The sequence below is a fragment of the Myotis daubentonii genome, chromosome 10 (assembly GCF_963259705.1).
Source record: "Myotis daubentonii chromosome 10, mMyoDau2.1, whole genome shotgun sequence".
Lineage (NCBI taxonomy): Eukaryota > Metazoa > Chordata > Mammalia > Chiroptera > Vespertilionidae > Myotis > Myotis daubentonii.
The window spans coordinates 47,391,118-47,408,521 of NC_081849.1; the positions used below are offsets into that span (position 1 = coordinate 47,391,118).

Genomic DNA, 17,404 nt, shown 5'->3' on the forward strand with positions numbered 1-17,404 from the left:
TCTACATTAGTATTAGATTGTTTTAATATTGTTTTAACAGGAGGTTCTTAAGATGATCTTTAATGCTCTTACACAAATAAATCTTAACGTGAGTAGCTGAAAAGATTATCCCAAACCATTCAGGTTCTTGGCTTTGAAAGGCTTTCCAGGACTGTTTTCCATAGAGAAGTCTGAAACACAGTTGCATCTCAGCCATAAGAAAGTGGAAGCATAAGGGCACTGGGATAAAAATACATATAGTTGTTTTACATGTGTGTGTACATAGATACATAGACATGTTGCACATACTCAGAATGATGTTCTGTCATGGACCAGAAAAGGGAGGGGCATTTTGTGGATTTTGTTTTGCCACCCTGGGCATATTTTAGGAACTGTTTTTACTACATACCGAATGTGTGAACCATACTTTTTGTAGGAAGGTGTATCTCCTACACCCCAAAAATATAAACCAAGAGGTCAGCTCCAGGGAGAAATAAGGGATGCCTAAGCTATTGTGCCTTTGTGTGTGTTTTCTCTCTACTTTTCAGTATTTTCCAACTTTCCTGCAATGAGTATATACACACAGACACATTTGTTCGCAGGCTGACCAACTGGCGTGGGACCACCAATTTTTACTCCATACGTACATTCTTAGAACATTTAATAAACGGTAGCTCTTAAACTCTTGTACGGGAGATCAACAGCATGCTGAGGAAATAAACTCAGGTGTTTGCTTTGATAGATTCACTTAGTCATTCTAGGAAATAACTCAGATGTCACATTTTTCGGCTTCATCAGCCCTGGGCCAAGCAAGGTTTAGCTCTGTGATGAAGGGCACCTGCCTCCTCCAAGTTAGAGGCTTGGCAAACGTGAGAGGTTGGTGCAGGTTCAAGTTTGTCCTTTCTCTCTCCCACTTCAAGTCTATCTTCCCTTCCAGACTGCCTGCCCTGCTGATTTTAGGCCTGGGGCCCAGATGCAGAAGCAAAAGCCTTACACAGACTCTTCCACAGGCTCCCACAATTGTGTCAGGTAACACCTCTCTCACAGCTCCTTTATTCTCTATCAGCGGTTCTCAAACCTGTGGGTTGCGACCCCTTTGGGGATCAAACGACCCTTTCACAGGGGTTGCCTAAGACCACCCTGCATATCAGATATTTACATTACGATTCATAACAGTAGCAACATTACAGTTACGAAGTCGCAACGAAAATAATTTTATGGTTGGGTCACAACATGAGGAACTGTATTTAAAGGGCCAGAAGGTTGAGAACCACTATTCTATATCATTGCTAGTGTTCTGTTTCTCTGATCAAGTCCTGATGCTGAAATGCTGATAAGTCCCTGCTGTTTTTCATTATAAGCTACGTAGAATTATTTGGCCTTAAAAAAAAAAAACTATGTATATGTATTACTTTGATATATAACTATGTATATGTATTACTTTGATATGTTTTTTACAATGAAAAGTAATGAAGGAAACCATTTAGACTAGAGAAAGATGAACAGATTATTGGATGATAAAATTAATTTCTATCCGTCACAAAATGTGTATACAAAATTAAAAACCAAACAACTTTTTCTTTTTTCTGTTAAAGAAATGGAATCATTAACTCATATTTCTTATTCAACACGACAGACTGGCATGTAATTACTCAACTACAAGCCAAAAAACTACAATCATAGCCTCAACTTCTTGTAACATCACTATTTCCAATTACTTTAACTTTTATGTTAGAAGCTGGGTAGAAGGGAGGAGGTTTATAACAAAAACATCTATATGCCTTGCCCTGGCCGGTGGCTCAGTTAGTTGGACTGTGGACCTTACACTGAAAGGTTGTGGGTTTGCTTCCTGGTCAGGGCACATACCTAGGCTGTGGGTTCAAAACCCGGTCGGGGCCAATACAAAAGGCAACCAACTGATGTTTCTCACATCAATGTTTCTCTTTCCCTCCCTCTCTCTAAAATCAATTAAAACACATCCTCAGGCAAGGATTTAAAAAATATATAACAAAAAACCCCACCCCACCTATATACCTAAAATACTTCTCCCTATGGATCTGGAAAGTGTTGTGCCCAGATCTCAAGGTTCCCAAAAAGCCCATCAGGGAGCCAGCGAGTCCGATGCAAAAGCAAAGAGTCCTTCATTTCGAACTAGTTCGGCTCCCCGACCACACTCACCGATGCAACGGTAAGCCCAGTGGCCGAGAGAGAGCGAGGCCTGATGGGATTGTGGGTTTTATAGTAAGGGCAGGGGAGGGGACTGTGGGCCCCGCCGATTGGCCAGGCGCGAGTCGGGTCTTGTTACACAGGATGTGGTCATCTCTATGGCGTGCACGTCCCTTGATTGTCATTGGTTAGTCCAGAGAAATCTGGGCGTGGCCAGCAGGGGCCTGGGCTTCCGGGAAGAAGGCACTCTCCTGAGCACATGGCGGCCGCCCCAAAAATGGAGGACCCAGGGCAAGATGGAGGGCGCAGTCCTAGCTCCCCCCCAGGGCGAGCTGAGCCCGGGCTTCAGGGGCCAGTCCGGTTGCCTGCGGTCCAGCAGATCGACCAGTCCCAGCCCAGACAGGAAGTCCACATCCTCCGTCTTGTCCCTGGGGGTGCCGGTGATCGCCTCCTCCTCCATCTCCTTGGGCAAGGGCACACGCCCCGCCCCGCCGCCGCTGCTGCCGCATGGGTCTGGTGGGGGGGGGGGTGTTGGCCGCGGGCGGGGGGCGGCCTGCGCCTGGCTCCCGCCGTGGGCTGGGGAGTCGGTGCCCGAGGCCGCCAGCAGCATGGTCAGGCCCCACGACGACTCGCCCTTTTAGAAAGTGTAACAAAGAAACAGTAACTTCAGAATGAAGGATGAAGGTGCTGCTGTAAAAATATAATTTTTTAAAAAACACAAATCTTTCAGCCTAGAAATCCTCTCCACAAGGGTAACAGCAGAAGAAAACACTGTTTTATCCACTGAGCATTAAATCGGAGTGATGCTTCCCGCAGGCACTTGGCCAAGAGGTTGATTGCAAAGACAGCTCTCAACCCTTTCTAGAGCCAGACAGATGTGACCCATTGCACATAAGTCCTCAAGATAAACAATAACTAGTTATTAACTAAGAGAACTCGACAGCACCAATAGTTACACACAGTTCTTCCTAACGCAACCTGGTAACTGGGGTGAGCACCTACATGAACTAATCATCCAGAGGGTGGGGGGACAAACTCTCTATGACAGGAAGTACTGTTACAACCTGGAGCTAGCCTCCTGTGTCCCACAGACACGGGGAGCGGTGCCACCTCCCGATGCTCATATTGCAAAGAGATGGGTCCCAGGTCATGGAGAAGGACATTACTGTTTTTACATAAAGCTGACAGGGCTTATTTAGTTTCTAAAAAGATACATTTCAACGAGACTGAGAAAATACTTGTATTTGTAAGTTTTCTAAGGTAGATATTCTGGCAAGAAGAGCGGGGGAGTAAATCTCTTCCCTTATTTATTTATTTTATTTTTCACATGCATGGTTAGTGTTTCATTCTTTGAAGAATGGTTCTGAAACATTACACTAAGCCCGCCTGAAAGGTAAAGTTTAAAATAGTTTTTATAAAGATATGTTGTAACATATGTAATGACATTGTTCACGCTACAAAATCTCGATCATAAAGCTTATAATACACCTAGTTGGCAGTAGTACCCAGGTTTTCCCAATTGTCAGTCATCATTTTTCTCTTGTCTGCATGGACTTCTTCTCATGAGCTGCTTTCTGCTTTTGTTGCATGATCTCAGAGTCTGTTTTCTCTGAGAGGTAGTCAAGCTATCCTCTTTTCTTTTTCCCTTGCTAATTTCCTGGGATTTCTTCATGTTTTTCTGGCGGGCAAGTTCTCGTTGATTTCCACGGGCCAAGCCGATCACTGCACTGAGGCCGGAAGAGAGCGACTCAGAAAAGCACAGGCTTCCTCGCATGCCTCTCTTCCCTTATTTTTAACAGGAACGAAGCCTCTTATTTGAAGGTCACATTGGCCTTACGGAGCACTCTGTACACTGGGAAGAGGCAGTGGGCAGCTCTGACACAGGTCCTCATGGCAGGCCACTGGCATTCTGGTATCTTTGCCAGCGTTTCAAGGTGGAGGCCACGTCAGGGTTTGGGTAGAGACCCGGGGCTGGATTCCATGCTCAGCTCACCCAGAAGCCTTGGGAGGGCACGCCTGCATAGCCACACCTGGTGACCCTCATCACCATGGCTTCTAACAGGTCTAAGAGGCCCTGAATTTACTTACAAAGGCCAAAAACTGCTCCTGGCCCCGAGGAAAGCTCATTGTTCAGTCTCCGCCAGGAGCACTTGTCAGTGCTCTGTGCCTGGCAGCATTACAAACATATCTCATTTAATAATCCGCCTTCTATCTCAATACGCCGCTAGGATTTTGCACCTGTGCTGAGATCCCGCTGTCCTCCCCAACCTTTATACCAGCGAGTCACAAACACATCAGAATCACCTCTGCGGCTTAAAAAAAGCAAACAGTGCTCGCTTCGGCAGCACATACACTAAGAAAAAAAAAAGGAACAATACAGAGAAGATTAGCATGGCTCCTGCACAAGGATGACACGAAAATTCGTGAAGCGTTCTATAAAAAAAGTAATAATAATAAAAAAGCAAGCAAACTGCCACTGCTGCTCCAAGGTTCCCCAGCCACCAATTAAATTAGAGCCTCCGAGAGTGAGACTGGGGCCTCACTGGGTTCCAGAGAATCTAGTAAAACCTAAATAGATTTTAAAAACGTTCAAAGTGTCGAGGTGATTCTAAAATGCCCCCAGAAATGAGAAGCACTGCTGAGGCTCGTTCTCTTGTATAGATTCTAACGTTCAGCTGATAGAAGCTAGCGTTTCTACACAGGGAGAAGGAGATCTGCCAGTGTCCTGCTTTGGGACAAGGTAGGAAGATAACCAAAGGCCTGTTTATGCCATTAACCTCCAAGAAGGTAACTCATCTATGGGCGCCCAAAAAATGGAGGTTCCGTCACGACCTAAACCTGCACCCATCAGGCCGGCCTTAGAGGGAGCAGCTGTGCAGCCCCCGGCTCAGCTGCAGGCGGTTGACCTGAGCCCGGACGCAGGCCTCCAGCCAATCCCGCTCGGTTCCCGGGTCTCCTCCGCCCCGCACGGGTCTCCCTCCCCCAGCATCCCGGGAACGGGGCTCCACGGCCTGCGGGCTCCGGCTCCCCCGTTCCTGGCCGCTTTCTCCGGAATAAAGGACATCGCACTTGTCACTAAACTGTTTTAGTTTTGTCCATTGGAAGCTTTGGCGACAAGATGAGCGGGAAGGCAGGTGCGGAGGATTTGGCCGGAGACGCAGGGGAGGACCGCTGCCCGCAGCTCGCCTCTCGGTAAGTTTCCCTCGGACTGAGCTCCGCTTGTGGTGCGTCCTGAGCTCTTGGAGTTTGTTGGTCCTAAAACTCTGTCTGTCCTAAGCCGGTGGAAGCCTGCGGTGTGAGAGCCCAGAGGTCTCATGGGGAGGCCCAGCGGGCCACACATGTGGGGTGTAGCCGCCCTCAGCCACAGGGTGCTGACGCGAACCAGGAGGATTTCTAGGAGGGAAAACAGTGGGTACCCCTCCATCTAAGAAAGCAAGAGAGCAGCCCCCAGGGGACTCCCTGAAACCTCCTGCTAACTCAGCATAAACTACGGGGGGACGGGGAAGTAAATGAAGAAATCAGACTGCTGATCAGTGACACATCAGCACTGAAGTAGGCAGGCCTGGCTGTGGCGCAGTTGGTTAGAGCGCCCTCCAGCCACAGCAAGGTTGTGGGTTCTCCCTGGTCAGGGAACAGGCAAGAATCAGCCAATGAAGGCATATCAGCGGAACAACAAATTGATAGTTCGTTCTCTCTCCAATCAATCAATAAATTAAAAAAAACTCAAAATAGGCATAAGTCAGACTATTAAAAGCCTGACTTTTATTTCCCAATTACCATTGACATCCTCCTATGTAATAAAAGGCTAATATGCAAATTTTCCCCTTGGGAGTTTGACCCACTGGGAGTTCCCCACTTGCTATGACATGGGGAGGGGGGCGGGGCGGAACAAAGGAAGGCCCAGCAGGCAGCCGCAGCCGGGGAAGGAAGGCCCTGATCCCTCCAATAAATCTAGTACCCCCTGGCACCATACATAGTTATTACAGTATTATTGACTGTATTCCCTCTGTTGTGCTTTATAGCCCCATGACTATTTTATAACAGCTGATTTGTACTCCTTGACCCCTCCCCCTTCTTCTCCTAGCCTCCCAAGCTCCTTCCTTTCTATATCTATGAGTTTTTATCAGCTTACTAGAGGCCCAGCGAATGAAATTCATGCATGGGTAGGGTCCCTAGGCTTGGCTTGTGATCAGGGCCAATTTTCTCCGGCAGCTGGCCCCACCCATGGTTCCCCATTCCCCATCAGGCAGTCAGGGCCTGCGGGCTGGGGGCAGCCCCAGGTGGTCAGTGCACGTCATAGCGACTGGTCGTTCTGCCTGCCGTCCAATTTGCATGTTATGCTTTTATATATAGATAGATTCTCTGTATCTATTAGTTTGTTAATTTATTTTGTTTTTTAAATTCTACTTATAAGTGAAATCATATGGTATTTGTCTTTCTCTGACTTATTTCACTTAGCATAATAACCTCCAAGTCTATCCATGTTATTGCAAATGGCAATATTTCATTCTTTTTTTATTGCTGAATGATATTCCATTGTATATATGCACCATTTCTTCTTTATCCATTTGTCTATTGATAGAAAATTAGGTTGCTTCCGTATCTTGGCTAGTGCAAATAATGCTGGAATGAACATGGAATGAAGATCTTTTTGAATTAGTGTTTTGGATTTCTTCTGATATATTTCCAGAAGTGGAATTGCTGGGTCATAAGGCAGTTCCATTTAATTTTTTGAGGAACCTGTTTTCCATAGTGGCTTCACCAATCTGCATTCCCACCAATAGTACGTGAATGTTCTTTCTCCACATCCTCACCAACATTTGTTTGTTGATTTATTGATGATAACCATTCTGACAGTTGTCAGGTGACATCTTATTGTAGCTTTAATTTGCATTTCTCTGGTGATTACTGATGTTGAACATCATTTCATTTCTGTTGGCCATCTGTATGTCCTCTGGAGAAATGTCTGTTCAGGTCCTCTGTCCATTTTTTAATCGGATTGTGCGGTTTTTGTTGTGGTTAAGTTGTATGATGAACTCCTTGTATATTTTGGATATTAGCCCTTATCAGATGTATAATAGTTATTTTCATTTTATTGGTTTCCTTTGCTGTGCAAAACCTCTTTAGTTTGACATAATTTCATTTGTTAATTTTTTCTTGTTTCCCTTGCTCAAGGAAACATATCCAAAAAATGTTACTGAGAGTGATATAGAAGAGTTTAATGCTAGGAGCTTATGGTTTCAGGTCTTATATTTAAGTCTTAAATCCATTTTTAGTTTATTCTTGTATGTAGTGTAAGAAAGTGATCTAGTTTATTTATTTTTGCTTTTATCTGTCCAGTTTTCCCCACACAATTTATTGAATAGACTGCCTTCACCCCATTGTATGTACTTGCTTCTTTTGTCATCATAAATTGATTATATAGGTATGGGTTTATTTTTGGATTCTCTATTCTATTTCATTGATCCATGTGTCTGTTTTTATGCCAGTTCCATGCTGTTTTGATTACCATAGCCTTGTAGTATAGTTTGATATCGGGTAGCATGATACCTCCAACTTTGTTCTTCTTTCCTAAGATTGAAAAGCCTGACTTTTAAGTCTTTTAGGTCCACAAAAACATTGCATGTGCAATGATTTTAAAGTTCTGTAATCCCTTTAAAGTTGGGAAGGGTGAACTAATTCGATAATTGATCCAGATAATATTTTGGTGGAATAAATTTAATGATCATTCCACTTATTCGAATTTACTGGAGAACATTAGAGATTCCAAATGCTGCTGAATAAAAGTTACATCAAAGAAAAAATATTCTACCTACTGTAGAATTTTATAATAGTTTTGTAACTCTAAGGCAGTGAGTGGTTTTCAACCTTCTGGCCCTTTAAATACAGTTCCTCATGTTGTGACCCAACCATAAAATTATTTTTGTTGCTACTTCGTAACTGTAATGTTGCTACTGTTATGAATCGTAATGTAAATATCTGATATGCAGGGTGGTCTTAGGCGACCCCTGTGAAAGGGTCGCTCGACCGCCAAAGGGGTCACGACCCACAGGTTGAGAACTGCTGCTCTAAGGCATGCTTTTACTTATATGCATTTTACTTTGCTGAGAAAGCTGTAGGTTTAAAGTGTTTTGTGCATGTGTGTGTGTGTGTGTGTGTGTGTGTGTCTGTTCAACATGCATACATATATGATCATAAAATAATAAAGCAATTCTATATTCTAGTACTTTATTCCTATTTATGCCAGTGTTTTTCAATTTACAAGTCTCAACCCACGAATGGGCCAAAACTAGCATTACTTTTATGAAATACAATAAAATGAGAAAGAATAGAGTAGAATAAGAGAGAATGGAAAGTATCAGAGAACATCTCATGTGGTAAGAGCTGGTATTGTTTTGTGGAAGTTGTTTCAGCAGTGTGCATGTATAACCTGGGTCGCAAGTAAAATGTATTACTCCGGGTTGTGGTTAAAGTGATTTAAAAATCAGTGGTTTAGATCCTGGTATTTTTACTATTGTAAGAAGCTGTAGCACCCCCTTTTACTGGCACTGGTTTCTATGAAGTATCTGAGTAATAGGTCAGAGCAAATATGTAGGCCAAAATGAGTCATTTCAATTTCCTGTCTAAAACTCGGGGCAGAATTTCTCTGTGGACATATGGTTGATGGTATTTGTTATTCTGGGATACTCCTTAGCTTTTAGTTGTTGATTTGTTTTATTCTTGGAAACTTCCTAGGAGGGTGAGTCTTATGCTAGTTTTCCCTAAAATATCAGGTTATCTAGGAAACTAGTAAATTCTATGAATTAATGCCATTGTCCAGTGTTTTACATTTAACATTTTAATTTTTCTTCTTTATACCTATGAGCATTGAGTATTTTACTGTAGGAAAAAAGATGCCCATCCCGATTTTAAGAATCCGTGCTTCTGTATCCTGCAACTATTGAAGATGGCCAATTTCCATTGCTTTTACAATCACACTGATTCCTGATCAATCACTTCTGCTCTAATCTAAAAAAAAAAAAGTTAAGGACTAACATACTAGCTAGATTGTTTTGTTTTTCTTTCCCCCTTCCTTATTTACTCAAAGGAGGATTATTCCAATTTCAGTTGAGAAATAAGGACAATTCATTCACACATATTGGTCATTTATTTATTTAGTGATCCCCCAGTACAAGGCACTGCTCTTGATTACAGCAGTGAACAACATGCATGGGAACCCAGCCCTTGCTGGGTGGAATTTTCAGTACACCTTGGAGACAATGGATATGGTTTAAAAAAAAAAAACCCTTGTAAATTAGTAGTCAGGGCTCACAATACATGTTCTCCCAGTCAGACTCTTGGTAGATGACTATATTTCAGTTTAGGAACTTTTTTTTTTTAATCTTTATTGTTCAGAATATTACAGTTGTTCCTCTTTTTTCCCCCCATAGCTCCCCTCCACCTGGTTCCCATCGCACCCTCGGCCCTTACCCCCCCCTCCCCCCCGGCACTGTCCTCATCCATAGGTGTACGATTTTTTTAAAAATATATTTTATTGATTTTTTACAGAGAGGAAGGGAGAGGGATAGAGAGTTAGAAACATCGATGAGAGAGAAACATCAATTAGCTGCCTCCTGCACATCTCCTATTGGGGATGTGCCCACAACCCAGGTACATGTCCTTGACCGGAATCGAACCTGGGACCTTTCAGTCCGCAGGCTGATGCTCTATCCACTGATCCAAACCGGTTTCGGCAAGGTGTACGATTTTTGTCCAGTCTCTTCCCACACCCCCACACCCCTTTCTCCTGAGAATTGTCAGTAAACTCCCTTTCTATGCCCCAATTCTATGATATTCACCAGTTTATTCTGTTCATCAGATTATTTATTCCCTTGATTTTTAGATTCACTTGTTGATAGATATGTATTTCTTGTTCATAATTTTTATCTTTACCTTTTTCTTCTTCTTCCTCTTCTTAAAGAACACCTTTCAGCATTTCATATAATACTGGTTTGGTGGTGATGAACTCCTTTAGCTCTTATCTGTGAAGCTCTTTATCTGAATTTCAATTCTGAATGATAGCTTTGCTGGGTAAAGTAATCTTGGTTATAGGTTCTTGCTATTCATCTCTTTGAATATTTCTTGCCACTCCCTTCTGGCCTGCATAGTTTCTGTTGAGAAATCAGCTGACAATTGAATGGGTACTCCCTTGTAGGTAACCGACTATTTTTCTCTGCTGCTTTTAAGATTCTCTCTTTGGCTTTTGCTCTTGGCATTTTAATTATGATGTGTCTTGGTGTGGTCCTCTTTGAATTCCTTTTGTTTGGGGTTCTCTGTGCTTCCTGGATTTATAAGTCTATTTCTTTCACCAGGTAGGGGAAGTTTTCTGTCATTATTTTTTCAAATAGGTTTTCAATATCTTGCTCTCTTCTTCTGGCACCCCCATAACTTGGATGTTGGTACGCTTGAAGTTGTCCCAGAGACACCTTACACTATCTTCATATTTTTGGATTCTTTTTTCTTTTTGCTTTTCCGGTTGGGTGTTTTTTACTTCTTTGTATTTCTTTTTTTGTGTGTGGAATTATTTAAAATTATTTCCTCTGTGAAATTTTTGTGCCATGTTAAAAACTGTCCTTTTAAACAAAACTAATACTTTAAGAAGGTGAATTGTATGCTGTGTGAATTATATCTTGATTTTAAAGGCAAATTTAGACTATATAGTGAAGGTTCCTAGACAGATTAAAGTACATGTTAAAATTCATTCTTAAAATCAGTCTTGATTTAAAAAAACTCACTTTTTAACTAAAGATTACAGTAGACACAGCCAGTCAAATAAAAATTGAAAAATTACTTTGGAAAAACCCTTGGATTCCCATGGTATAGCAGTAGGCAGGATTAGTATATTCTTGACCATTTCTTAAATCCAGTGCAACCAGCTTCCTCCAGCTTTGGAGCCCACCACTATTTCTATTGCTAAGCAACAGAGGAAGTCATTAGCTTGCATTTCAGGTCTAGGTTGTATGAGAAGTACAGCTTGAGTATGCATAGTTGACTTATCAGAAAATAAAGATATAGCTGCAATTTCACTCTATTCTTAAATCCTGCTATTTACTATATATATTTCATCTAATCCCTTTCCTCACTTCTATCAACTTTATGATTAAATTCTACTAGTAGTTCTAGTGAGCCTTCCCATTTTTTCTGTATATAATGCAAGTCCCCCCCAACCCCCCCACACAAAACACAAACAAAAAAACCATAGTCCTTCCACATAGATCTACATAACATTGACATTTTTATGTATTTCTTTATAATAACTATAATAACTATATTTTTAAACAGTTGAGGTCATTATCTAAAATTATTATATATTTTTTTAGTTTTCTGATATAAGTAATTCTGCTTCTGATATTATAAATATAAATGTAATTCTTGACCTTCTGAATGCACTTTTTTATTTTTATTTTTTTTAATCTTTAAATTCTTTATTAGTTAAGGAATTACAAATGTGTCCTCATTCCCCCCCCCCCCATTAACCCCCATCCTCCCCCCTCCCCCCACACTCATGCTCTCATCCTCCTGTTGTCCATGTCCATTGGTTTGGCTTATATGCATGCATACAAGTCCTTTGGTTGATCTCTTCCCCTTACCCCCACCCTCCCCTAATTTCCCTCTGGGGACTAATAGTATGATTGCTGTTTCTCTGTCTTTGGATCTGTCCCTGTTCATCAGTGTATGTTGTTCTCTATATTCCACAAATGAGTGAGATCATGTGGTATTTATCTTTCTCTGACTGGCTTATTTCACTTAGCATAATGCTCTCCACTTACATCCAAGCTGTTGCAAAAGGCAAGAGTTCCTTCTTTTTTACTGCAGCATAGTATTCCATCGTGTAGATGTACCACAGCTTTCTATCCACTCATCTGCTGATGGGCACTTAGGCTGTTTCCAAATCTTAGCTATGGTGAATTGTACTGCTATGAACATAGGGGTGCATATATCCTTTCTGATTGGTGTTTCTGGCTTCTTGGGATATATTCCTAGAAGTGGGATCACTGGGTCAAATGGGAGTTCCATTTTGAGTTTTTTGAGGAAGCTACATACTGTTCTCCACAGTGCCTGCACCAGTCTGCATTCCCACCAGCAGTGCAGAAGGGTTCCTTTTTCTCCATATCCTCTCCAACACTTGTTGTTTATTGATTTGTTGATGATAGCCATTCTGACAGGTGTGAGGTGATACCGCATTGTCGTTTTGATTTGCATCTCTCATATAATTAGTGACTTTGAGCATGTTTTCATATGTCTTTCGGCCCTCTGTATGTCCTCTTTCGAAAAGTGTCTATCTAGGTCCATTGCCCATTTTTTTTATATATATATTTTATTGATTTTTTACAGAGAGGAAGGGAGAGGGATAGAGAGTTAGAAACATCGATGGGAGAGAAACATTGATCAGCTGCCTCCTGCACATCTCCCACTGGGGATGTGCCCGCAACCCAGGTACATGCCCTTGACCGGAATCGAACCTGGGACCCCTCAGTCCGCAGGCCGACGCTCTATCCACTGAGCCAAACCGGTTTCGGCCATTGCCCATTTTTGATTGGATTGTTTATCTTACTAATATTAAGTTTCATGAGTTCCTTGTAAATGTTGGAGTTTAAACCCTTATCGGTGATATTGTTGGCAAATATGTTCTCCCATGCAGTGGGTCTTCTTGTTGTTTTGTTGATGGTTTCCTTTGCTGTGCAAAAGCTTTTTATTTTAATGTAGTCCCATTTGTTTATTTTACTTTAGTTTCCATTGCCCTAGGAGCATTATCAGAGAAGAAATTCCTATAGATTTCGCTGCCTATAGATTCCTCTAGTATTTTTATGGTTTTCCATCTTACATTTAAGTCTTTTATCCATTTTGAGTTTATTTTTGTGTATGGTGTGAGTTTGTGGTCTTGTTTCAATTTTTGCATGTATCTGTCCAATTTTCCCAACACCATTTATTGAAGAGACAGTCTTGACTCCATTGTATGCTCTTGCCTCCTTTGTCGAATATTAATTGGGGATAGTGCTTTGGGTCAATTTCTGAGTTCTCTATTCTATTCCATTGATCTGTTCTTGTCTGTTCTTGTGCCAGTACCAAGCTGTTTTAAGAACAGTGGCTTTGTAATACAGTTTGATATCTGGTATTGAGATCCCACCTACTTTGTTCTTCTTTCTCAGGATTCCTGCAGCTATTGGGGGTCTTTTTTTATTCCAGATGAATTTTTGGAATGTTCGTTCTAGATCTGTGAAATATGCCATTGGTAATTTAATGGGGATTGCATTGAATCTATAGATTGCTTTGGGTAGTATGGACATTTTGTTGATGTTGATTCTACCAATCCATGAACACGGTATGTTCTTCCATCTGTTTATGTCTTCCTCTATCTCTTTTTTCAGTGTCCTGTGGTTTTTCGCATATAAGTCTTTTACCTCCTTAGTTAAGTTTATTCCTAGGTATCTTAATTTTTTTTAATTAAATCTTTATTGTTCAGATTATTACAGTTGTTCCTCTTTTTTCCCCCCATAGTTCTCCTCCACCCAGTTCCCACCCCACCCTCTGCCCTTACCCCTCCCACTGTCCTCATCCATAGGTGTACGATTTTTGTCCAGTCTCTTCCTGCACCCCTACACCCCTTTCCCCCCAACAATTGTCAGTCCACTCCCTTTCCATGCCCCTGGTTCTATTATATTCACCAGTTTACTCTGTTCATCAGATTTTTTATTCACTTGATTTTTAGATTCACTTGTTGATAGATATGTATTTGTTGTTCATAATTTTTATCTTTACCTTTTTCTTCTTCCTCTTCTTAAAGAATACCTTTCAGCATTTCTTATAATGCTGGTTTGGTGGTGATGAACTCCTTTAGCTTTTTCTTATCTGTGAAGCTCTTTATCTGACCTTCAATTCTTAATGATAGCTTTGCTGGATAAAGTAATCTTGGTTGTAGGTTCTTGGTATTCATCACTTTGAATATTTCTTGCCACTCCCTTCTGGCCTGCATAGTTTCTGTTGAGAAATCAGCTGACAGTCATATGGGTACTCCCTTGTAGGTAACTGACTTTTTTTCTCTTGCTGCTTTTTTTAAAAAAATATATTTTATTGATTTTTTACAGAGAGGAAGGAAGAGAGATAGTTAGAAACATTGATGAGAGAGAAATATCGATCAGCTGCCTCCTGCACATCTCCCACTGGGGATGTGCCCGCAACCCAGGTACATGCCCTTGACCAGAATCGAACCTGGGACCTTTCAGTCCACAGGCCAACGCTCTATCCACTGAGCCAAACCGGTTTCGGCTCTTGCTGCTTTTAAGATTCTCTCTTTGTCTTTTGCTCTTGGCATTTTAATTATGATGTGTCTTGGTGTGGTCCTCTTTGAATTCCTTTTGTTTGGGGTTCTCTGCGCTTCCTGGACTTGTAAGTCTATTTCTTTCACCAGGTAGGGGAAGTTTTCTGTCATTATTTCTTCAAATAGGTTTTCAATATCTTGCTCTCTCTCTTCTTCTGGTACCCCATAACTTGGATGTTGGTATGCTTGAAGTTGTCCCAGAGGCTCCTTACACTGTCTTCATATTTTTGGATTCTTTTTTCTTTTTGCTTTTCCTGTTGGGTATTTTTTATTTCTTCGTATTTCAAATCTTTGACTTGATTCTTGGGATCCTCTTGTCTGCTGTTGGATCTCTGCATATTATTCTTTATTTCAGTCAGTGTATGCTTAATTTCTAGTTGGTCTTTTTTCATATCCTCAAGGGTCTCACTAAATTTATCTGCAGTTTCCAGAAAATTCTTGAGAAACCTTATAACCGTGGTTTTGAACTCTATATCCAGTCGTTTGCTTTCCTCCATTTCTGTCATTTGTGACCTGTTTCTTTGTCTCCACATTTTTTATACCTCCTGTGTTGGTAGAGTGGCTTTCTGTGGTAGGTGTCCTATAGGGCCCAGTGGCTCAGCCTCCCCAATTACCTGAGGTGGACACTCTTGGTGCGTCCCTTTGTGGCCTTTGTGCACAGTCTTGTTGTAGTCTTGTTGTAGTTAAGCCTTGATTGTTGTAGTTATCACTGGGAGAAATTGACCTCCAGGCCAATTGGCAGTGAGAATCAGCTGTGTCTGCAGTGGGAGAACTTCTGTGCTGGAGACACCCTTCTGGGGCAAGACTTGCTTCAGTGGGACTTTGGTGCTCACTGAGTCTGCCCCCTGAGTGTGCCCCTATGGATCTGAGGAGTTGTAATCTGGATGGTCCCACTCTGACTGCTGGGGACACTGGCTCTTGGATCTCTAAGGAGGTGCTAATTTAGCCTCTGCCTGAGGCTACCCAGCAGCAGCTACGAAGACATCTGCAGATTCCCCTTCCTTTTTTGGGGTTTTGGAGGTGCTCAGATTAGGCCCAGCTGTGAAGCAATGCAAGCTGCTGTGGGCCCTTGGGCCTTCTCTTGGAAGTTCTGGGTCTGTCTGGCCCACCTGTAATTTGTTAGGTAATTTTCAGATTGCAAAGGGCCAGGGCATTCATATGCAAAAGCCTCTGGGGCAGCCTGGGCGAGGCGGGGTCTCAGGGAATCAACAGGGTGGAGCAAGCAGCTATGGCTGATCCTCAGCCCTGCCCTAAGGGGCCCCGCATCTCAGTGTCCTGGTAATTGCTGCAAGCACCTCTGAGGGAAAGCCGCCCTCAAGTTCCAAGTTCCGCCCGGTGCCAGACAGTCCAGTTTCTCCCCGTATGAGTCCTGGGTCCCCAGAGACTTCCCAGAACTGGAGTTCAGAGCAGTCGGGAGCTTGTGACTCCCTCCTGATTCAAAAAGAAAGCCGCATCCTCGGGTGCCAGCCCCTTTCTGCGCGCGCTCGAGCCTCCGTACCTCTGTACTTTACTTCCGCACCTCCTCTGAGTCTCAGTGTGCTTTTCTCTTTCCTTCTATTTGTAGAATTTCCACTCAGCCAGCCTTCCTGTAGTTCTGGATGATGTCTGTTTTGTCTTTTAGTTGTATTTTTGAAGTTGTTGTGGGAGGCAGCACTTTCCGGTGTTTAGCTATGCTGCCATCTTGGTTTCTCCTTAGTTTTTTTGGTGCGATGGTAAATGGGATTGTTTTTTTAGTCTCCCTTTCTGTAAGTTCACTATTGGCGTAAAGAAATGCCTTAGATTTCTTGGCATTAATTTTGTATCCTGCTACATTGCCGAATTCATTTATTAACGCTAATAATTTTTTGATGGAGTCGTTAGGGTTTTCTATGTACAGTATCATGTCATATGCAAATAAGGACAGTTTTACTTCTTCTTTTCCAATTTGGATGCCTTTTATTTCTTCTTCTTGTCTGATCGCAATGGCTAGTACTTCCAGTACTATGTTGAACAGGAGTGGTGAGAGGGGGCATCCCTGTCTTGTTCCTGTTCTCAGGGGAAATGGTTTTAGTTTTTGCCCATTGATTATGATGTTGACTGTGGGTTTGTCATACATGGCTTTTATTATGTTGAGGTATGATCCTTCTATTCCTACCTTGCTGAGAGTTTTTATCAAGAAAGGGTGTTGAATTTTGTCGAAAGCTTTTTCTGCATCAATTGATATGACTATGTGGTTTTTATCTCTTAATTTGTTTATGTGATGAATCATGTTTATTGATTTTCGGATATTGTACCATCCTTGCATCCCTGGGATGAATCCTACTTGGTCATGGTGAATGATCTTTCTGATGTATTGCTGGATCTGATTTGCTAGAATTTTGTTGAGTATTTTGGCATCTATGTTCATGAGGGATATTGGCCTATAATTCTCTTTCATTGTGTTGTCTCTATCTGGTTTTGGTATTAGGGTGATGCTGGCTTCATAGAATGAGCTGGGAAGTGTTCCTTCTTCTTGAATTTTTTTGGAATAGTCTGAGGAAGATAGGTTTTAGTTCTTCCTTGAATGTTTGGTAAAACTCCCCTGTGAAGCCGTCTGGCCCCGGGCTTTTGTTTGCTGGGAGCTTTTTGATGACTGCTTCAATTTCTTCCATCGTTATTGGCCTGTTGAGATTTTTAGAATCCTCTGGATTGAGTTTTGGAAGATTGTATTTTTCTAGGAATAGTCCATTTCCTCCAGGTTGTCTAGTTTGTTAGAGTTGTTCATAGTATTTTTTTAACAATTCTTTGAACTTCTGAGGGGTCTGTTGTTATTTCACCTCTTTCATTTCTAATTTTGTTTATTTGAGTCCTCTCTCTTTGCTTCTTGGTGAGCCTGGCTAGAGGCTCATCAATCTTGTTTATCCTTTCAAAGAACCAGCTCTT

At 42.0% G+C, this 17,404-nt stretch overlaps 2 pseudogenes; one reads left to right on the plus strand and one right to left on the minus strand.

Annotated features, from left to right (window-relative positions):
• Positions 1 to 3,448: 3,448 nt before the first annotated feature.
• LOC132242932 (small EDRK-rich factor 1-like) lies at positions 3,449 to 4,247 on the minus strand (annotated as a pseudogene).
• A 227-nt stretch (positions 4,248 to 4,474) lies between these two features.
• LOC132211566 (U6 spliceosomal RNA) lies at positions 4,475 to 4,588 on the plus strand (annotated as a pseudogene).
• Positions 4,589 to 17,404: the final 12,816 nt, after the last annotated feature.